Source organism: Armigeres subalbatus, chromosome 3, assembly GCF_024139115.2.
Source record: "Armigeres subalbatus isolate Guangzhou_Male chromosome 3, GZ_Asu_2, whole genome shotgun sequence".
NCBI lineage: Eukaryota > Metazoa > Arthropoda > Insecta > Diptera > Culicidae > Armigeres > Armigeres subalbatus.
In genome coordinates this window covers 418,161,293-418,183,890 of record NC_085141.1, presented here as the reverse complement: position 1 = coordinate 418,183,890, position 22,598 = coordinate 418,161,293, and the positions used below count along the sequence as shown (strand labels likewise).

General features: G+C 40.4%; 1 protein-coding gene across 1 annotated transcript in view; it reads right to left on the bottom strand.

The window, feature by feature from the left end:
- Positions 1-5,394, bottom strand: part of LOC134227307 (ras association domain-containing protein 10) — a 122,099-nt gene extending 116,705 nt beyond the window's left edge. Inside the window, exon 1 of the mRNA XM_062708689.1 lies at positions 4,373-5,394. The gene's annotated coding sequence lies outside the window, so the exon portion shown is untranslated. The remainder of the gene's footprint in view (positions 1-4,372) is intronic.
- Positions 5,395-22,598: the final 17,204 nt, after the last annotated feature.

The following is a 22,598-nucleotide window of genomic DNA, read 5'->3' as shown; positions in this document are numbered from 1 at the left end:
TAGATGTTAGTTCGCTTCGCGTAGATCTAAGCAACTGTTAACAACCAAAACAAAAGTTCAAACTTTTTGACGCTCGAACGGTGGAAACAATAATGCTGCCACCGCGATCTCTTCGCTATCAACCAAAAGCGTCCGCATACTCCCACCTTAGAAGGCTCCTAATAAAAGATTTCCAAAATGTTTGCGCAAAGCAACGCAACGGCATGGCCTACTGAAAACTATGTAGCCTCGATAGGAAATTTTGTAAAGACAAACATATGTACAAGTGTGTGGGTAAAATGAGGAAGTGTCGTTTGGCTGAAACCCGGCCGAAAGCAAATTTGGCCGAATACCACTAGGCCGAAAATCCATCTGGCCGAAAGGATCATCCGACCGAACAGGTCATTTGACCGAATTGGTCATTTGGCCGAAAGGGTCATTTGACCGGAAGAGTCAAATTGTTGAAAGAGTCAAATTGTTGAAAGAGTCATTTGGCTGAAAGGTTCATTTGGCCGAAAGGTTCATTTGGCCGAATAGGACATTTGACCGAATACGATATTAGGTAGAGCAGATCATTTCTCACTCTTCTCCGAAGTCACTTAGCCTTTAAAATCAACTTTTCAAGCCTCTTGTCATAAGACGAGTTTGTACAATTCCATTTAATTCCACCACTTGATTGTGGTGGTAGAATTAAATGGGATTGTACAAACTCGTTTTATGACAAGTAAAGACATTTCACTAAAAAGCTCAAAATAATTTTCTCAAACTCTTCAAGGCCAATTTTTGATCACAAATTCCTGGGTTAGAAAACACTGTGCTAAGGCTGAAAGTCTTATTAATAAAGATACTAAAAAAGGAAAAAGAGCATTGAGATGTAGAGCGTCTGGTAAAAGAGCGAATGTCGCAAGAGAGAATTCTCTTCGTCGACTTCCCCTCTCTTAAATAAAAGTAACAAGCACCCTAACATACAAATTAAATTGTATAAGCTAATTTTGGCTGAAGAAGGCTATATTTGGTAGAATAAGTGCTATACCAGCTTCCAATGTTTGGTGGGAGAAGATTTATTTGCGGTTTATAACCTCAGAATGCAGGTTCTCATTGTTGTCTAGCTTTCTGAGGTGATAAACTACAAAGAAACACCCTGCTTGTCACTTTTATTCAAAAGAGGGGAAGTCGGTGAAGAGAATCCTCTCTTGCGACATTCGCCCTTACTCCAGATAGAGCTTGAATTGTTTGTTGGTAAGTCCGAAAGTTGTTTGGCCTAATATACTACATTTGGCTGAGCCCATCTAGTCAAAAATTACTTTGCCGAAAATGTCATTTGGCCGAACAGTTCCTTTGGGTGAAAAAAAAACAATGGACCGAATAGCTCAATTACCCGAAAGGGTCATTTGGTCGCAATAAGCATTCGACCGAAAGTGTCGTTCGGCTGAATTAGTCATTTGGCAGAAAATGCTGTTCGGCTGAAATATTTGTTTTGCCGAAAGGAAATTTTCAGCCAAAGGACTCTTTCTGCCAAACGACCATTTCTACCAAATTAAATTTTCGGCCAAATGATCTAGTCGGTCAAAGGACTTTTTTGGCCAAACGACTATTTCGGTCAAATTACATTTTAAGCCAAGACAAACTGTTAGAGCAAAAAACTTTTTCGGTCAAATTACCAATTCGGCCGAATGAGGCTTTCGGCTGTTTGTCGCTTTCCGCCAAATGTCATTTTCGGTCAAACCATTTTCGACCTGATACCGTCCTGGACAAACGTTTAATTCGGCCTAATGGAATTTGGCTAGAAGACTTTTGGCCTAACCAGTTATAAGAAAAAATGGCTTTTCGTCGAATGACACAAGGCCGAAAGGTGTTTGGCCGAATATGTAATTTTGCAGAACAAACTATTAAGCCAAATCCCATCCGGCCAACAATTTTATTAAGCTGAAATAGACATCGTTCAGCCGACTGGCCATTTGGCCGAAAAAGTCGTTTGACCGAAAAGTTGTTTGGCCGTAATGGTCGTTCGGCAGAAAGGACATTTGGTCAAAAATGTTATTTGGCTGGATGGGTGGATATTTTTGATCATATTCAGTAATCAACATTTCCGACCAAATGACCGTTTTTGTCAAACATCCATTTCGGCGTAACGACATTTTCGGCCTTATAACCTAACAGCTAAACGACAATATCAGCCAAATGACAACTTCAGCATAATCAACGTCCATGGACCACACTCCGGAAGCACTGATGATGATAAGGACGCATTCTACGCGCAGCTGAAACGTGAGTACGACAGCTGCCCAATTCACGACATCAAAATCGTCATAGGAGATTTGAACGCTCAGGTTGGCCAAGATAAGAAGTTTAGACCGACTATTGGGAAGTTCAGCGCTCACCGGCTGACGAACGAAGATGGCCTACGACTAATTAATTTCGCCGCCTCCAAGAATATGGCCTCTCGCAGCACTTTCTTCCAACACAGCCTTCCGTAGATACCACCTGGAGATCACCACTGCAGACAGAATCACAAATCGACCACGTTCTGATTGATGGACGGCACTTCTCTGATATTATCGACGTTAGGATGTATCGTGGCGCTAACATCGACTCTGACCACTATCTGGTGATGGTTAAACTGCGCCCAAAACTATCCGTCATCAACAACGACCGCCGCGGTACGTACCTAGAGCGACTGAAGCAACCTGATGTCGCCACTGCATACGCGCAGCATCTCGAGGCAGCGTTGCCGGAAAAGGGTGAGCTCGATGTGGCCCCTCTTGAGGACTGCTGGAATACAGTTAAAGCAGCCATTAACGACGCAGCGGAGAACAACGTCGGGTATGTGGGACGAAGTCGACGGAATGATTGGTTCGACGAAGAGTGAAGACAGACAACGTGCAAGAAGACGGTGTGTGGCGGCGAAGAATGAACCACGAGCTCGCCTAGCTCTACGGCGAACCCAGCATCCAGAAAGTAGCTAAAGCCGGAAGGGTACAATGAGCATGGCATGTTGCAAGAATGCCGGACAGCAGCCCTGCAAAGATGGTGTTCGTTTCCGATCCGGCAGGTACGAGACGACGTGGAGCACAGCGAGCAAGGTGGGCAGACCAGGTGCAAAACGACTTGGCGAGCGTGGGGCGCATTCGAGGATGGAGAGATGCGGCCTCGAACCATGTATTGTGGCGTCAAATTGTTGATTCAGTGTTATCTGTCTAGATGTAAACTAAATAAATGAAATAAAATCAGAGGATCATTTTGTTTTTTTGCAGACATAAACATAATATATCATATCTTTGCCATTCCGAAAAAAAAACTACAGATGACGTTACATGTCGCTAAAGAGATTTCAACAACTTTTGAGATTTTAAATCAAAACTTAATCAATCGTTTTTACAAAAAGTATTAAAGCAAAATTTATACATTTAGCCGTCTATGTAGCTTTGTTAATATCTGGGATTAATTCATAAACGCGTTTGATAAGTTCCGCGTAAATCAAAACCTCATAAAAATGGCATGAAAAACGCATGGTTGCAATTCCGTTCCAACTAAATTATCCCAAGCAAAAAAATCAAAAAATTGACGGGAGAATGGTGTAAAAATAAAAAAAAAAATTTAGAAAATTCAATTCTGTATAAAAACATACCAAAACCTGTATAAAAACTGAGCATAAGCAAAATTGGTAGATTCTTATACAAAATGTGTTAGCTCACAAACGAATATTGTAAGAAAAGCTTGCAAAAATGTAAGGTCTCATACAATATTTGTATAAGAATCTATCATTTTCGCATATGCCTAGTTCTTATACAGGTTTTTCTACAGAATTGTTAGAAAATCTAACAACCACCAGTTGGGTGAGCCGTTGGAAAGGGCTGATTTGAGTTTAAACAACAGAAGCGGTAGCTATATAACTACAAAAGTCCATCAGCTCACGCAATTAACTAGAGATGGGCTGGTTTTTATGGAAATTTGTTTGTTATTACTTTTTACCCGTATTTTTCAAGAAAAGTGTTTCAAACTTATTTCTTGCCTTCGGATTATAGTGGTGTCAATGAGATGTGAAAATAGTATTTCATTGATGTCGTGTTGTAGTTGAGTAGAATGTACTTATGAGCTAGTATGGTATGTGGACATTTAAAAATAACGTCTGAGTAGTGAAGATCGAGGGGATAAGAGGTTTTACGATTTTGCGACAGTTTGTCGACAAAAAAAAGCTTGACAAAGGAAGTGGGATTGAACAATCTAAAAAAATAGTAGACGTCATATTTGGGTTGCCCCTATCGTGTTAATGATCAGGCTTCAATATTCTATATTTTTTAAAAGTGAGTATTCAAAGTATTCAAATCAAATCTAAACAATAATGAAAAAGTGTAAGAAAAAGGCAAACGTTTAACAAATCTTGCAATCTTACCTGTGAGTCCCTATGCGCGCATAGTAGAGATACCACTACTGTGTAGAACTGCCAGATCTTAATAACAACAATAAAACATCATAAACACCTTCTACCTTCGCTACTTCCTCCGTACGAACCCGGGATATACGATAACTAGCAGCTTGGCCAAGCACAAATCCAAGTCATTCACGCGCAGCACCAATGAAAATAATCATCATCATCATCAACAATAACACTTCACTGTGGTCTTCACTGCCAGCCTATAGGGGGTACGACCAGCAACGCACCGTCAGTCGCATAATCACCACCAAATCCGCTTCCAAAAGACGGTGAGTCGGTGTTTTTTTGGCTTGACTTCTACTGCCGCCGATGGTATCTTTTCTGGTGTTTTTGTTTCACGACGCCCATCAACTCCAAGGCGAAAAAATCCTCTTCGTCATCACTCATTGAAGCACCAGCACGCGCGAGCGCACGCCATGGAATTGGCGCATGTGTGATTAGAACGGGGGCGTTGAAATCTCTCCTCTTGGAAACAAAAATCCGAAAACAAAAAAAAACAGTGACCTCTTAATTTCCACTAAGTCTCACATCGGTAGGCATAAATACACTGAATTGACTTAAATCCCAACTTCAATCACACAAACCACAGATACTTCAGAGCGATTGTCAAGTGGCTCCTTCAATTCAACACCCTCTTCATTCGGTCAGTTAAAATTTCTAATTTTCAATTTTTCACAGGCACCACCGGGCATCTAATGTAGCACCAGGCACTCCCCCTTGACGAATGGTTGGATTGTTCTTACGGGACCGATTGGAACAGGTGTTCACCGGTAGGCACCCTCCAGTGTGATAGGCACCGCGATCGGTTTTGTTGTTGCGGGTTCGTATCCAACGCGACCGCGACGCACGTCGTCAGCTGAAAATGACCACCACCGGGAATCGACGTTTCCAAACGAACGGCGACTGCTTCGTGTGCTACGCGATCCAACTCGAAACCAGCACTGAGCGCGCGGTTGGACCTCTTCTGTCGATCAACCCCGCGCAAAACTTGGCTCAGTTTAGGTGCTGACTGTGCACGGAGGAGTGATTGTTCGCTTTGCTGAGTAAAAACGGATTTATCAGGAATACTTTACAGAAAATTGTGTGTGCTTATAACGGGTGGCTACTAAATAGCGGGAATGCAATGAATGGCTCTGTAAGAAAACTTCAAAGAAGTACAGTTCAATCTGATATTACGTTCTGATTACGTTCAAAATTGTTAACCGTGTACTTTTCCCACGATCTTTGTTCGCTTGAAAAAATTGTATAGGTAATACGGCGCGCATCCTCCCTGTTTTGACGACATGTTTGAAACAACTGAAATTGTTGGAGTGAAAATGTGTGGCCAACAATTTTCTGAATTTTCCAAAGATTCATTTACATAAGGAAATATTTCTCTGAAAGTATTAATGTTCTCATAGAAAAGTATTGAAGTATTGAAATTCCCGTTTTTAGTGACCACCCGTTAGCCTCATTGTAATGAAAACATTTATAGAACGAAAATGCTTTGCAAAAATGTAGTGCTTCCGGCAATATAACTCTGTTTGTGAATGCTACGGTAGCGGAACAGAACTGTGGCAGTGTGGCATATAATGCTAGGACTTGGCTTTACTTAGCTGGAATGGAAAGTCTAAATCAAGCGTTAGAATATCTGAAGAGAAATCCGATTTTTCCATGACGATCGATGTATTAACCTTTGTGTTCCTAAGCTTGAATTCAAGAATTATCTTTATTTACGAGATTTTCGGCTATATACCGGTTCATCTCGCGCCCCAAGCTCTTTTGTACCACCAAATTTGTATAATACGTTCTCTAGCCCATCAAGTTTTGGCCTATTTGTTTGAAAATTGCAGACCAGAAATTAGCATAGTTTTAGATATTTGATCAGTTAGACACGTTTCAACTGTTTATACGAATTCTCCGTGGGAATTTTCGGGTGGTCATTAAGGATATTTTTGACATTTTTGTTTGTTATTCGAACCGTGTGTTGGATCTTTAGGCCGAATGAGAAAGGAGTATAAAAGTGATTAGTGAAAAGTAACAAGTGTCAAGTGGCAAGCGATAAGTGAGAAGTGATAAATGGCAGGTGACAAGTAAAAAGTGGCAAGTGGCAAATGACAAGTGAACCTTGTTCCATGGATTCCGTAGAAAGCAAGAGTTTTTTCCTAAACTGATTCCCTTAACTAATAAAGGAATGCTTATTCTGTTGGATACTGTAGGAATCAGGAAAAGGAATTATATTATAGTTCGCTCCATTATATAAATGTATGCATAATGATTGTCCTACGTATTATTCCTCTCCGGTAAAACGGAACTTGAGCGAAACGATATTTTGACAACTCGGTAAAACCGACATCCCGTGGCTTTCTCAGGAAATGCTTGCTTTATCAGGAATCCGCTTTCCAATGTTTGTTTTCAAGATCACGTATGCCCAAATCCCAAATCGGTCCTGAATTGTCAAGTGACGAATTAAAGTAGGGTGACGCTAGACTAAACGCGACCACCGCGCGACAGTGCAATTTGATAGTTCATTGATAATAATTGTTATTCCTTTGCGTGAGTCGCGTCGCATCGCACGTTGCGTTTACTCTGGCGAGCACTTGACAAGTGACAAGAGATTAGTAAGGAATGAGAAATGGGAGGTAACAAGAGAAAATGGGAAGTGAGAAAAGAGAAGTGACTCACTCAGACCCATTTGACGGTACCAGCAAGAGACGGAGCTAACAAATCATCGGAAGGCAACCAGAAGCAACTAACCATTCAGTCTCAGCAACGAATAAAGGAAATGAAACGCATATTCGTGGAGCAGCAGCGGGCATACGACAGAATGCTAGAGGAGAAGGATCGTGAGTTACGGAATGCGCTTAATGATCAACAGCATCAGTTCAAACGTCGAATGCAGAACAGGGAGCAGCAAATTTGGAATGAATTGACAGCACTGCCAGCTGTTATTCCACCAAATGCGAACTCTACAGCGCTGGGACAACAATGTGGCTACTGATGTGAGCAAAACTATGGAGAGGATCGAAAGACAACTTCAAGACATGGCGAAGAAGCAGGAACTACAGACGACTCGTCTTGATGGACGATTGTGGGCAATAAAAATTGGCAACAGCGATTCGACGAGAATAAATGCCAGCGGTATGAATGTCAACGACGATCCATTCGACCCAAATATTCGTTCTGTTTTTCCGTCAGCAATCGGTTCACATGAGCTAAGCAGAAGTCAACAAAGGAACATCCTATTTTCACCGGCAATCCAGAAGAGTGGCTCCCTTCATTGTCACCTACAAAAACACCACCAGAATATGCGGTTTCAGCGACAAGAGGAATTCACTTTGGCTTCAACGGAGTCGGTGGTAAGGAGTCGATTGTTTTTCCCAGCCGGACTTGAAGGAATAATCAGTACACTACGAACACTGTTTGGTCAATCTGAGGTGATCGTTCACTCGCTAGTATGCAAGAATCGGGAGGTGCCCGCACCGAAGACGCAGAAACTTGGAACTCTGATCTGTTTCAGAGTTGCAGTCCAGAACATGTGTGCGACACTAATGGCCTGCGGTTTAAATAAACATCTGTGTAACGTTGTCATGCTTCAGGAGCTTGTTGAGAGGTTGCCACCAACTATCAAGCTCGATTGGGCGAAGCATCGGCAAGCTTTGCAAGCGTTTACCCTGTTAGACTTCAGTACTTGGCTAGGCACGCTAGTGGAGACAGCACGCGAAGTAACAGTGCCATCGTCGATCAGTTCGTTTGATGGCAACAAATATACTATATTAACAATATGATTCACTCTCACGAAATTTTGGCGACACCACATGTGGCGCCAACTCGCGTCCGAAAGGATCGATACACACGTAAATCGAACTACCCAAAATATGACGATCGTTTTACACACACTTCAAAATGTCATCATAAAAAAAATAGGGATGCTTGATGTTTTTTTTGCAAACTTAATCGATTATGTTTAATCGAATGCAAATGGAAAATCGAATGTTGTAGCAGAAGTGTGGTAGGCATATTTTTGTGGAAATGTATAATAAATTTGATAAAGCTCGTTGAACTGTATCCGGCGGGACCATGCCGGTGCACCTACTCGCTCTCTGTGTCGCACACCATGTTGCTGTTTGCTCATTTGACTGCAACACTTTTATCAAATGTTCTATTGTCGCGCTAATCTTTTTCTAGAATGCTGCGCCGGTCTTACACTCGCAGGCTCGACTGTGAAGGTAAACGTCAAGATAGCCGCCGTGTTAAAAGATAGGCAGAATTTTCCCGCTCAAAACAAAACCACGGGCTTTTCGCGAAATGACAACAGTGTTCGATTGTATTAGTGAGAGGCAACCGGAGTCACTGAGTACATGGAGAGTGTTTATCATGGCAAGTGCATACAGTGGGTGAGATTTTCATTGACACTGTTGTGTTTAGTGACCGTTGCGATTACCTGAGAAGCAACCAGCAGGAAGCCGCAGTATTCTATTTTATCTCGAGATGCATAATATATTAACAATATGATTCACTCTCACGAAATTCTGGCGACCCCACATGTGGCGCCACGATACACGATACACGTTATAATTAAACTACCCAACATATGACGATCGTTATACACACACACTTACGGAGCCGAATTTATTGAATTCAACATTTGGCTAGCAAACATTACCGATAGGCAATGGTTAAACTCACTGGTATTTTTTAACAGCAAGGAAGTGACCCTGATCAATTTACTTATGTTTTGTTACACTTTTTGAATTTAAATGTAAATTAACAAAATTCGTAGAGATTTATAGATTTATGATTTATAGATATATAGATGCGCAAGAGTTTACAAAATGATTGTTTGAGCTCGAAAAACAATGGAATTCCGACATTCAAGACTTAAGGATTTTTGAAAACGTAACGATTTTTATCACATTTTCAAGGATGATATGATCAACATATTTTACCTACTTGTGAGATGAGCATTAGGGTGGTTCAAAAAATTGATTTTGATCCACAGTGCTCATCTGATTCTGAGTTTCCCCTGAAAATTTGAGCCCATTTGGATTAAAACTGATTTAGCACAAGCCGTTTCAAGTTTGCATGCAAATTAGTATGGGGAAAATTATTTTTTCGTTGTACTGTTAATGACGTTTCCCCATCAAGCGCAGGTTAAAACAAAACCTACATAGCTAAAAGGAATACTCAACAGCTTTCACTCAGTGTAAACCGCATCTCAATTAATCGTTCCAATAATTCATGATTAGAAAATGTTTTCACCACGTAAAACACTTTTTTGGTAGTTGATTTGCATTATAAATATATTAGGGAGAAATATCAATATATTCAAGGGAGATCAGGGATATTGCTGTTACAATTATTTTAAATTGATATTTGAAAACCATCCCTAGAACGGAATAAAACTTGTAATGTTGCTTGGGATATCACCGCATGGCTAAGGAAGGCTTTTATATTACTATGGTAGATTATTGTTTAGCATGATCAATCGTTTTGAATAATTTTATGACACCAGTTAAACTTATTCATTCGCATAACAAGTTTCAATTTTGGCAGGTGTTGAGAAAGAATTGGGTATATATGTGAAAAAGATATCGAACCAGTGCATAATCCTCTTCCAAGCGTTTCTCAGCTATTTTCAGAGTGGAGCCAGTGGAGATATATCAGCTTCCACACTGATATTCTTCCCTCCCCCTTCATACGTGAGCTTGGCAGAAGGAAGGTCGTGTGATATGTGCCATCACAAATATTGCCCTCCGCTCGCTTTCAAATCGACTTCTATAAAAACATGCTTCATGCCTGCCGTATCCTAACGGAACTATCAATTCTATACTTTCGCCTCTAATTCTATCATGAACATGTACGTCAAAGTTTGGAAGATGATATTAGCATTTCCATATCATTATTTTCAGAGGATTACATACATTTATCTAGTTTGGCTTCGTTATGCTCTTTGACGCTTGAGCTTCAATAAACAAGTTATTTAGACTATAACTTGGTAATAATCGATTCCTCCTTAATTTTTTATATGATGATTGGAAGAAAAAATCGAGGAAACTCTTTTAGGTAAATAATAGACTGTTTTAAAACTAAAAGGTTCCGTTTAAGGGAGGAAAAAAGTTGTTTGGGACCCCTCGGTAGATTTTTTTTCAAATAGTCACCAAATTAAAGCTTAAAAGCACAATGGACACGTTTGCGTGCGTTTTGACAGTTTTCCCATGTGTTTGGCCCATAAGAGCTATATTTTCACGTAGTGAAAGTATTAGCGATGCTCTTTTTTTTTGTCACACACCGCGTTGAATTATCTTGATTTTATAAAATCAATGATGATTTCTTTTCAAATTAACTCGCTTGCATAATCCCATTTTTGAGAATTCCCAAATTGTTATCAATTTGTGAATATGATTTGACAGAGAGAAACGTACTTTTGTGAACAAACTGCCCGATATGAGAGTCTGATATAAATACAATTCAAACATAATTACGTTTGTGGTACAATCTCTCTATATAAAAATGAGTTTGCATTTCCTTTGAGGCAATATAACTCACGAACGGGTTGACCGATTTGTACGGGTTTCTCATTAATCGATTCGTCTTGAGGACTGCTGTGTTATAAAATATCACTAAATTTTGAGGAGAAAGTTGAGAAATTGTGAAAATACAATTTTGATGCGAGTTGTAAGGAAACCCAATACGATCGCGCTAAAATGATCTAGAGTGCGGTGCTGAATGAACTCAACAATTGACAGTAAGAATGCAAAATATAGTTGACTCTGTAAATCTCGATGTTCTATATCTCGATATCTCTCCCTATATCGATGGTTTCCTCGGTCCCTTCAATCTACTTACATTTTTGCTTTCTACAGCTCGATAACTTCCCTATCTTGAAATCTTTCTATCCCGATGTGTTGTAATCGTATTTTGTTCTGGATTCACTCTCCTTATGTCGATATGTTCAAATTTTTAGGCTACTAGACAATATTTGGACGATAACAATACAGATCAACAATAAGCAATGATATTTGTTTTGTTGTCGTTTTTCATAGCAACAAGCTGTTTTGGATCTAGTACCCATTTAAATTTTCCTTCCATTCCTCGATCTCTCCCTATCTCGATGGTCCCTTCAATATCGAGATGTGGAGAGCGACTGTAGTATAATCCCGAGCAAGGTCGGGTACGTTCAACTAGTTTTTCTTGCGAAAGTATCGAAAATAATCTATCAAATCCCAAAAAATATCTGATATTGGATACGAAATCGAGAAAGCACAATAAAATAGGCGTAATTAAGTTTAGCCGAAATATCTCACCGTAATGCTACGTTTTGAAAGGGCAAGTGAATTGAACAGCTTAGTTTAATGCAATTTAATTGCCAAGAGTTGAACATGTTCAACTTACTGTCCGTTCAAGTGAGTTGAGCGAAGTTGTTTGGACGCGTTTAATCCAAGCGACTTGTTCAATTCACTTTCCATGTCTAAATGTAACAAAATAATCTTACCCATTATGATAAGCACAACATAACAAAACGCAATCGGATGAGTGTCATCTTCATGGCTTTCCACTCAAGATACATATTCATTCAATCAATGGTGGGCAGCAAAAAGTTTTCAATTCATAATAAGTTGCAACGCAGGTGTTAAGTTCCAGTAGGAATTTAGGACACCGAAGAGGAAGAAGAATGATGCATTGGAATAATATCGATAATATTCAGAAAGAATTAATCAAATTTCTTGCTGAAGAAAATGATAGAAATGTTTACAGTGGAACAATCATTTTAATGTTTGCGGAACGGCTTTCACAGTTTGAACGATTGAAGCAAAGGTGTAGTTTGTCGGCTTTGCACTGCTTCATCGAAATATTTACAGTAGTGTTAGCATTTAACAAAGTCGATATTCCGGTAATTGATTTATTGAAAAATGTATGGACATCCCCACACTGTAAAATGTCATCGAACAACTGTATGACTACTCACCGGAAGATGGCAGGAGGGTTTTCCAGCACAAGCTAGAAAAAAACATGTTTAGATTCCTCTTTGCTCGCTAGATGATGTTGCTATCACCGGCAAATTGTTCGCCATTTCGTTATATGGAAAAACTCGAAGTGAACCATATTGTTAATATAATATATTTGCTGGCAAGCAAGCCTGAGAAGCGTAGTCAGAAAGAGGAAGTACATTTGCATATCGATTTCGGCCCAAGCCAGACCTCCACCTCATCGAGTACAACTAAGATTATGCAGAAGCCAACCAGTAAGCAGAGCGTCATTTGCCAAGGAAGCTGCAGCAGTGTGGGATCGTGCAAAACGTTCCGTGAGATGAATGTTAGTGCACGGTGGACTGCTTTGAGACAGACTAAATTATGCCGGAAGTATCTGGTGAAGCATATTGGAGTTTGTGCGTTAAAAGAATCCTGCGGAAGAAACGGTTGTTCGTACATGCATCATGAACTGCTACACGATGACTCCAGATGCCAACAACTCTCAACTCTCAATCATCGACCTCTAAATCCGATGGCGAATCGCGTACAGAGACGTGCGACATTAGCAAAGTTTTTTTCCGATACGTTCCAGTGCTTCTGCATGTAGATCGCAGCAAGTCATGCGCGCGGATGTTTGCTTTTGAATTTGCTGTCACGTTTCTGTTCGTTCGTTCAAGAAATAGATTCGGCTGATGTTTATATTTTGCATATGTGCAAGAAAAATAAATTTAAGTGTTCTGAAGATTGAAACTTACGCGTTTGGTTACCTTTTATAATGTTTTATTGAGTGCGCGTAGTCGTTTGTGTAGTTTGTAAACGAGGATGTCTTTGGTGAAATATGTGTGGTTGTGTGAAAATGTCAGAAATACATGGATCAATAACGAATATCTTAGAACAGTTCCGGAAGAGTGAAGTGAATTGTTCGTGGACACTAGAAGTGATCTTCGCTTCCTCAGTTCATTTATCCGGAATTGGATCAATTTAGTGAGATTGTTCCAATATGGTTTTTATATGATTGCAAAACTAAATGCGTGCTGGATTTAAAAATCCGGAAGTTTGTTTATGGATCTATTATCCAATTGATAATGACAGCATAAAAAGGCGGGGCTTATTGCAAGTGAAAGTCACCTCGGGTTGGACGTGAGTTACCAGGCAGTCTGAAAGGGGTTACTGGAGCTGCATAAGAGCTAACACCTTCTAACTCACGGGCTAAAGCTGACTTTATTACAGACAGCTTTCTTCCATAATACCACTGCCAGACAGTGGGGGTTAGATTGAAGATACACACACGTTCCAGTGCTTCTGCATGTTAAAGGCAAGTCTGTTCGCACCTTCGCTTTTTTGGATGATGGTTCTTCAGCAAACCTTGAGGGAACTTCTAAGGAAACTAAATCTCAAACGAGAATCGTACCCGTTGTGTTTGGAATGGACGGCAGAGCATCAGCGTCAGGAAGCAAAGTCCGTGATGCTAGCGTCTGCGATTTCAGGAGTGGAAGGCATAGGTACTAACTGGGTTACTTAGGTGCACACCGTAAAGAAACTCGCATTTTCACGACAATCTACGACCATTTGATGGACCTACCAGTCGAATCCTACCAGAATATTCGACCAAGGATGCTAATAGGCATGGACAATTGTCGCTTGGGTCACGCGTTGGACAGCAGAGTAGAAGGAAGAAATGAACTAAAAGCCGCAAAAATACGTCTCGGCTGGATAGTGTGCGGTCTTTGCTCCACAGTATCCCAACCGGTTACTGGGTTCACAGCTCATCCAAGTCCGTGTTGCCAGCAGAACGACACCGAGCTAAGCAGCATGGTCAAGTCCTACTTCTCGCTGGACAGCCTAGGAGTATCATACCCTGCCAGACCACTTCTATCGAAAGAAGACGAACGAGCGGAAAAGCTGCTAAATTCTTTCACCCAAAGCAGAAGCGACACGAAACAGGTTTATTGTGGCGGTACGATGATGGTAATGGCCATGCGGCTGGTGTGCTTGGAGATACGGATGCAGCGTGAACCTCAATTGGCAGCCGTGTTGAAAGAGATGATTCGTATCTACGAACGCAGTGGGTACATCGAGAAGCTGATAAAGAGACAACTATAAGAGCATTTTCCACACGTGTGATACCTTTCTGTCTTCCCCATGGTGATTCCTAACAAGGCGGGAAAGCTGCGTCTTGTATGGGATGCCACTGCAAAAGTGGCGAGAACGTCACTGAATTCGTTCCTACTGACTGGTCCAGATCAACTTACTTCTCTTCCATCGGTGCTGCATCTTTTCCGAGAATTTCGCATCGTCGTAACTGGCGATATCCGAGAAATGTTTCACCAAGTGATGGTGAACAAGAACGACCAACAATGCCAACGATTCTTGTGGCGCGATAGTGAGCGAAATCGAAGTCCAGATGTCTACGCAATGAAGTTAATTACGTTCGGGGCTATGGCTTCGCAAAGATTTCAGAATCGATTTCCGCGAGCAGGTGAGGCAATAGTCAAAGAACACTGCGTAGACAATATGATTTCTAGTGAGACGTCGGAATCATACGCAATAAAGCTTGAAAAAGATGTTCGTTAGGTAAACGCAGAGGCCGGATTCGAAATGCGCAACTGGTTATCTAACTCGAAGCGTGTGCTACAGAGATTGGAAGTAAAACCCGGTGAGAAGAGCCTAAACTTGACACGTGAGATGGAAAAGAAGTGGTGCACTGCCACCGACTCGATCACCTTCAAGATATCTCCAAGGATCCGTATGGACTTACTCCAGGGTCACATGGTGCCAACTAAAAGACAAGTTCTAAGCACGATGATGATGATCTACGATCCGCTAGGACTGCTGGAAAACTTCCTTATGTTCCTGAAAACATTGCTGCAGGACGTTTGGAGAAGCTGTGTTGACTGGGATGACCAGGTCAAGGTTGAGGAGTTCGTGAAGTGGGAGCAGTAGCTGTGAGTTCTTCCACTTCATGTGTTTGTGGATGCGTTGAAAATCGGATTTGCAGCGGTTGTGTATCTGTGGTTTGAAGAAAACGGCGCAATGGAATGCGCACTTGTCGGCGCGAAAGCACGAGTAGCTCCATTGCGGTTCGTGTCGATCCCTAGACTGGACTCACAAACTGCGGAAAGATTGTTCTGATCAGATTCTTGCGACGTTTTCTGCTGGCTAAATTCCGATTACCGAAAATACAGTCAGTTCGTTGCAGTGCGCGTCAGTGAATTGTTGGTTATAACGAATGTAAAGGAGTGAAGCTGGATATCGACCAAATTGGATGTCGCCGATGTTGCGACGAAGTGGCAAATGTTGCCAGATCTGTCCGAGTTTAACGGAACTACAGAAGAAATACGCCGGCGGGTACTCCATCACTCTGCACAGCATGCGCTATTTCGTTTGAAAGAGTTTTCTAGCTGGAAGCGTCTTATGCAAAGCGTTGCGTACGTACGAAGGTATCTGACAAATCTACGCAAATGACTGGTGAAGAAACTCATCGTTACCAGTCCGCTGACGCAGAAAGAGTTGAGTGAAGCATAATTAATGATATTCAAGTTGGTTCAGGGCGCCGCCCGAGTTCACCTGTCTCACTATACGAGCTGAACATATCGAAGTCGCACACAGCATCACGACAGACTCATGTATCCTCGCCATTTGGAACTTCGTCATGAGAAGAGGATCTCCTATAGAAATAGTCATCGATCGTGGCACCTACTTCATCGGAGGTAGACAGGAGTTAAAGGAAACACTGCAGCAAGTGAACCTGGACAAACTGATGGAATACTTCGTCACCGCCGACACCAAGTGGTCGTTTAATGCGCCTGCTTCGCACTTGGGCGGAGCTTGGGAACAACTAGTCCAGTCCGTGAAGAAGGCCCTAAAGCACACCCACCGACGAACGATTACGAAGCATGTTGACAGAAAAAGAACTTATTGTCAACTCACGGCCGTTGTCCAAACCTGCCGATAGACGACGAATACAGTCAAGTTCTAACTCCGAATCGTTTTCTGCTCGGGACTTCACACTGCTCTAAGCCCCGATCGCATTTGACGATAGCAGCTGCACTCCGAAACATACCTGGAGGATGTCGCAGGTCTACGCCAACAAATTCTGGTGACGTTGGGTTACCGAATACCTACCAACCCTAATCCGAAGGATGAAATGGTTTAGCCGTGCCAAGTCTACAGCGGAAGAGGACATCATCTTTATCGTGGACGAGACACTGCCGAGAAGCTGCTGGCCGAAAGGCCGTGTGGTTCTATCTAAAGATGGACAGGTTCGCTGGGGTCTAGTGAAGCAGCAATCGCGAACAGAGACAAGAGGGAGACGCTAAACGATTTTTTTTAACAACGTTAGTCGCAACGGTAATCACAACGATAGCCTCGATATAATCCTAAACATTATCGTTTTTTAATGTCATTACGATCGCAGTTAAACCGAAAGCAGAAATAAACGTTGTTCAAAGAATTGGAATTTTGTCATTCCGTTGGAATCGCTTCACATTGAGAAGTGAGGAGTAAAATGTGAAAAGTGAAAATTGATAAGTGAGAACTGAGAAATGAGAAGTGAGAAGTGGGAAGAGAGAAGTGATTAGTGAGAAGAGAGAAACTGAGAACTGAGATGTGAATAGTGAGAAGTGAGAAAGAGAAAGATGAGCCAGGAAAAAGGAAAACTAAAAAAGAAGGAAGACAGAAGAAAGAAGAAAGATGAAGAAATAAGGAAGAAGAAATAAGAAAAATGTCAAAGAAGAAGCAAGAGTGCACGACGAAGATGGAAGAAAGAAGATGCAGAAGGAATGAGGTAGGAAGAAGGCAGGAGGAAGGAGAATGCAAAAGAAAGGAAGATGGCAAAAGAGAGGAGGAGGGAAAAGGCACAAGAAAAAAGGAAGAAATATGAAGGAAGAAGGAAGACAGAAAAAGGAAGGATAAAAGGAAAAAAGAAAGGAGGATGAAGGAAAACAGACAAAGGAAAAAGGTAAGAACTGACTTCTCACTTCTCATTTGACCTTATGACCATTTGGACTGATAATAGTGGAGAAAATATATTTGGTATGCCTCTGAACGAATTTGAAGTGATAGTTGTTGTTAGATGACATACTGGTAAAAAAAATGCATGCGACATATCGATCTTCATGATTTGTCATGGAGACTAAGCATATGCGGTATTTCGAAATGTTTCGTTTTATGCCATTCGAAACGAAATTCCGGGGAATTCCGAGGAATTTGAGTTTGGCGACATCTGATTTCGTTTCGTTGAATTTCAAAAATTTCCACAGAAAAATCATGCTTTTAACGAAATTAAACTTTCTTCTAAATTTTATACATATAAATTCTTTCAGTAAATTCCACTAAGTAATACAATTCTGTATCTTTAACAGAAACGCATTCAGCTTTCCACTTGAAAATTTCCTGAATGTTTTGTTAAAAGTGTTCTAGTATAAAACGTATTGAATATCTGTTGATTTAAATAATTTTGTTCAGTGAAATAATTTGTAGATCTCATCGTTTTGGTATGCTTTATTTTTATTTAAGTTGACTCAGTTGTGTATGAGATATGTAATGTATGATAAGGCGATTGTTCGATTTGTGCTCTAGTTGTGGAAACTCTTCGATAAGCGAAATATTCCTCACTGTTGTACTGAGTTTTGTCCGTTTTTCGTTGTCTTTTGAAAGTAATCAGTTTGATCAGTTTCTGGAACTGATTCAGATCCTTCCGATTGAGATCATTGTCATGACCTAAACATTTACCGACAGATATTTTTGTTTCCGTATACAGTTGAACCTCCATGAGTCGATGTTCTATGACTCGATATCGACTCATGGAAGCAAATTATGCCATATTAAAAAAATGTTTTCTGGGTTACTGTGATGGTCCCTTCAAACAGTTTCCCGAAGATTTGCTACTCCTTATCTCGATATTTCCATGAGTCGATGGTCCCTTCAATATCGACTCATGGAGGTTTGACTGTATCATGGAAATCTATAATTTTCTCACATTTTCTAGATCCTGCATATCCAGATTAATAAAATGCTTCAAAATCGTACCGATTTTCTGTCACAATCGTCCGGAGCGGCGCGTTTTCCGTAAGGCAGTTTGTTGATAGTTTGGACATGCTGTTGGTTTAAAAAGTTAATATTTAGCAATAAACGTTAATATCTGCGTTCGAGTTTGTTGACAAAAAATAAGTTTATATGTCATAGCCAAAGTCTTATACATTATTCTCAAGATCTGCAAAGATTTATAACTGTTGATTTTAAGCATTATATTCATTTTTTGTGATTTTTTTTATCTAACAGCCATATTTTTTCAAGGGAAATCTTATATGTTTGAATCTTTCACTTCACTTACAGAAATAATAAATAAGAAGGAAGGTAAACATCGAGTTTTGAAACATATTGATTGGAAGATTCTGTATCAAATTAATTTGGTTACCACCTCGTCAGAGCTGTGAGTGAGTGAGAGGTGAAGCGATGAAACGAAAAAAGGTTTTCATCTAGCAGTCACGATTTTCGTTTATCTCCATAGAAAAAAGTGATGGATGAAAAATGCCCCTTACCATAAAAACGTAAAAAAAATTTCTCGCCTCATATTTCCAACAGACCTCAGTGAAAATTTAGAAAAAGTCGAGTTTTGTACTGCAATCAACAGCTCTCATACTGCTTAGATAAGTTGAAAATACCATTTTGGAAAGTTTTACAGAGTTATGAAAACTCATATGTGAATATGTACGTTATGTGGAAGATATTGATTTGGAAAATGTATTGGAGGTAACCACTTTCCCTTCGATGGGACTCGAACTCATGACCCATGAGGGTCATGGGTCATGGGTTCGAGTCCCATCGAAGGGAAAGTGGTTACCTCCAATACATTTTCCAAATCAATATCTTCCACATAACGTACATATTCACATATGAGTTTTCATAACATTGTAAATTAACGTCCAAGTCGGGTGGTTTAATCCCCGGAAATAGGCAATTACCTTTGATTGAACTGAAGTTTTACAGATTCAATAAATCTTCATGAATTTGGTTGAAAATTTGTCTGGAGACTTTATTCAAGATGTTCATTGAAATGGAGGGGTGGCACTTTGAATCTGAAATGATAAAAATAATAAAATTTAAATATTGGGGGGATGATAAAATATAAATATTAAAATGAAAATAAAAATCAATTTTTTTATTCGTTTTTTTTTATTATGTATATATGTAATGCAAGAAAAAACTATTTAATAAAAATTCCGTGGAAAAAATATTAAATTTCGTTCCGTAAAATTTCGAATCAAATGGATCTCGTTTCGTTTCGTTTCGAAGTCTCGGAAGTAAATTTGAATTTCGTTTCCTTTCGTTTTGAACCAATAATATAATTTCTAATTTTCATTTCGTTTCGTCAGGAAGAATAGTGTTATCGCACACCCTTAATGGAGACTAATACGAATTCTCTTTTTAGACTGAACTGAAGGACTGAATAACCATCATACGAGTTACATCAAATATTTTCATCCAACTAGCACTAATAAACACCCCACCATGCGACGGTTGAACCACTTGAGCAGAACAACAATCGCTCTTCGCAATGGAATGCCAAGTGGACCAGGTTCTCTTTCTCTTCGAGCCTTGTTGCGCTCAAAAAGCTCAAGTGCTGGCGCTGCTCACTTACTTGGTCCCTTGGGCATAAGGCTGTTCTCTGACGGGCGATGAATATTATGTTTTGTGATGCGCTGATTATGTTCCCTCTCAGTTTTATTGAAGCCACATGGCCTCCGAACATGAGCAACAAGCATGCTTGTTGTGATTATGATCGAAGAGGTGCGAATAAGTTGATTTATTCTTCATGCTGTGCTTCTGTTCAGCTCTGGGGAATATTTGAACGTCGATTCTGATTAATTTATGAAGAATAAAAAATTCTGGACAACCCTTGAGACTGGCATTCTTTTATCTTATTCGCTAAATTATTAGAAATTCATCGACCGGCGTTTTTGCTAGCGTAAAAAATAAAGTTAAATGTTATACGTCAATCTTATGAAAGAAGGACATCATAGCGTAGGTATGAAATGGTTCTTTCTTTTTGGTATACGAAATATTACTTGACAAATTTGTAAACACACTTTTGGAGCTTGTCATCATCCAAATTACTCGCAATATCAAATGACATAGTACATGTTTTTATTTGCTATATTTTATAAATCTCTACTTTTGTCACTGAAACACGATTCAATGATAAACTTTATGAAAGTTAATGTCATGTTGTCACCGCAAAAAATAAGTAAGTCCGAGTTGGACTCTCAAATGACTATTCATCATAAACCATCTCATGGATTGAATCTTATGAACAATTCCATACGTCGAAAGGTAGAAGAACCACAATGTGGCTATATGAATAGTGATCAATATGGAACTGCTTAACTGTTTCTCCCATATCCACCGACTGTGTCATATTCTATACAGTTATAACAACGCACTCAGTTGTTTCCAAGCCGTCCATCTTGCATGTATTTATGAGTATAATCATATTGGACATCCGAACCGTTGGGGCGCAAAGCCTTGGCACATTTACAAGATCCACTCTGCGATAACACACGACATCAACGATTCCTAATCCAGAAAAATGCTTCTTTTATAAATATCAACATCGTCGTTCTATTTCCCCGGAAAACCACTTTAGCACTAAGTAACTTCACTCGGCCGCCCGGAGCAAGCTTCCAATAGGCTGCCGATATCCTTTCCAGCAAAAATACTGCCCGTTCCAGACGTATTAGCATTGCTCCGTTCCGTTGTCATAACCAGAAAGACTTGCTCGCCCGAATAAGCGATGAAACGTACTTCTTTATTTCCTGCTCTTTCAATCAACATCACTTCGCCGCACCAGCGGAGACAGAGCGGGGGACCGAGGGCCCATTATCATTCTGCAAGAGTGCTGCCGATCTAGCCCAACCCAGCGGCGATCCGAGAATCGAGGATATCTAGTTATGCTGGTTCTGAGCCGCAGAGTGTTTCAATCCTCAGTTAATTGTTTTCTTTCATCATTTCACGGCCACACTGCAGTCACATCTTCGTCTATAAAAAACAACTGGTTATCTCCAAATTCAATCGATTTGTTTGCCCGAGACTTGCCATTGCTTGCTCTGCAACATTGTCTCTGCTGGGCTGGTCGTACGATGCCCAACGCGGTAGTGATGGGTGGCAAGATACTCTCGAAGCGAAGTTCGATTAGCTGATGCTGTAATGGCGGTATTATAGGCATCGGTTTTCTTCACACCATCATCGCGGTTGTTTATATCGAAAGGGTTTGCGACTAATCAACGCACTAAGAGTTACGACGACGCGTAAAGTGCGGATTGACTTTCGGATAACTGGGACGATTGGAAATTGTGAGCCATGGGAACAGACACGTAATGCAAAGTTTCCCATCACCATCAGTGAGACTAGAAATGCAATAGATGGGAGGAGTAAATTTAGTTTTTTTTTTTCGAAAAAAAAGTCATTAACTCTACACTAGAAGAGTCGTAATGGTTCGGACAAACGTAATAATGTTTTCAGCAAATCAACGCCCTTTTTTAGGTTTGTTTTAAATGAAACAGTTTAAGTCGTGGTAGCAGAGTCATTGACTTTATTGCCAATAGTATTTTAAAAAATCTATCGCATCTAAAACTATCACATTATTATCAATTTGTTGGACAAATTTCAGTAAAAAATCATAATTCGGCACTTGAGAATGGATCATTAGCATTAGCATTAGCATTTAGCAGTTCGCACAAATTCGTAGGATGTACAAGCTATTGTATGAGAGTAGTATCACTTTCATCCGTTACCACAGATATTGATTTGGGATTAATCACTAACTCTTAGATGGAAGCAATGTACTCTCCAATAGTCGAGATCTGTCCTGGCCACGTCCTTGCGAATGCTGAGGAAGGGGAAGGATGGTTTGTTGGACACCTACTTAAGAAAGATGCAGAGAACTCTACGACCTCTCATAGGTGCCACGGGAGGTTTTGGGATTGCGTGGAAGGTTATTAACAGTAGGAATCGTTTTGGTAGAACGTGAAACACAGAAAGAACTAAGATAGACATACAAATTAGGAAAGAGACGAGCCTGGAATTGAACCCACGACCTCCTGCTTATAAGGCAGAAGAGGTAGCCACTAGACCACCGAGCTCGTTAATTCGGCACTTGAGAATGGATCAGTGCAGAAAACGTATTTATTTGGCGAAGTGTTGTTTTAAAGCATATAGAACCACAACGGTGC